The sequence below is a fragment of the Nomia melanderi genome, unplaced genomic scaffold, assembly GCF_051020985.1.
Source record: "Nomia melanderi isolate GNS246 unplaced genomic scaffold, iyNomMela1 scaffold0064, whole genome shotgun sequence".
Lineage (NCBI taxonomy): Eukaryota > Metazoa > Arthropoda > Insecta > Hymenoptera > Halictidae > Nomia > Nomia melanderi.
This window is the reverse complement of record NW_027475179.1, coordinates 274,376-275,000: the sequence shown is the minus strand read 5'-3', so window position 1 is coordinate 275,000 and position 625 is coordinate 274,376.

The window sequence follows — 625 nt, the reverse complement described above, 5'->3', positions numbered from 1 at the left end:
TTTTGTAATTTTTTTTAATGTTAAAAACGTTAATAAACGTCATGTTTACGCATGGATTAAACATTGAAATAATTTTAAAACGCTTATTAAAAAAGTTGGTGTCGACCGTGGGACTTAGAAAAATTTCGGGAAGTCCGATTCGCCTGCTGGAATTACCGCACGGGCTGGACACCTCGCTCCGACGAATCGGTTTTTTCCATTTTTTTTGAAAAATAAATTTTTGTAATTTTTTTTAATGTTAAAAACGTTAATAAACGTCATGTTTACGCATGGATTAAACATTGAAATAATTTTAAAACGCTTATTAAAAAAGTTGGTGTCGACCGTGGGACTTAGAAAAATTTCGGGAAGTCCGATTCGCCTGCTGGAATTACCGCACGGGCTGGACACCTCGCTCCGACGAATCGGTTTTTTCCATTTTTTCCGAAAAATAAATTTTTGTAATTTTTTTTAATGTTAAAAACGTTAATAAACGTCATGTTTACGCATGGATTAAACATTGAAATAATTTTAAAACGCTTATTAAAAAAGTTGGTGTCGACCGTGGGACTTAGAAAAATTTCGGGAAGTCCGATTCGCCTGCTGGAATTACCGCACGGGCTGGACACCTCGCTCCGACGAATCG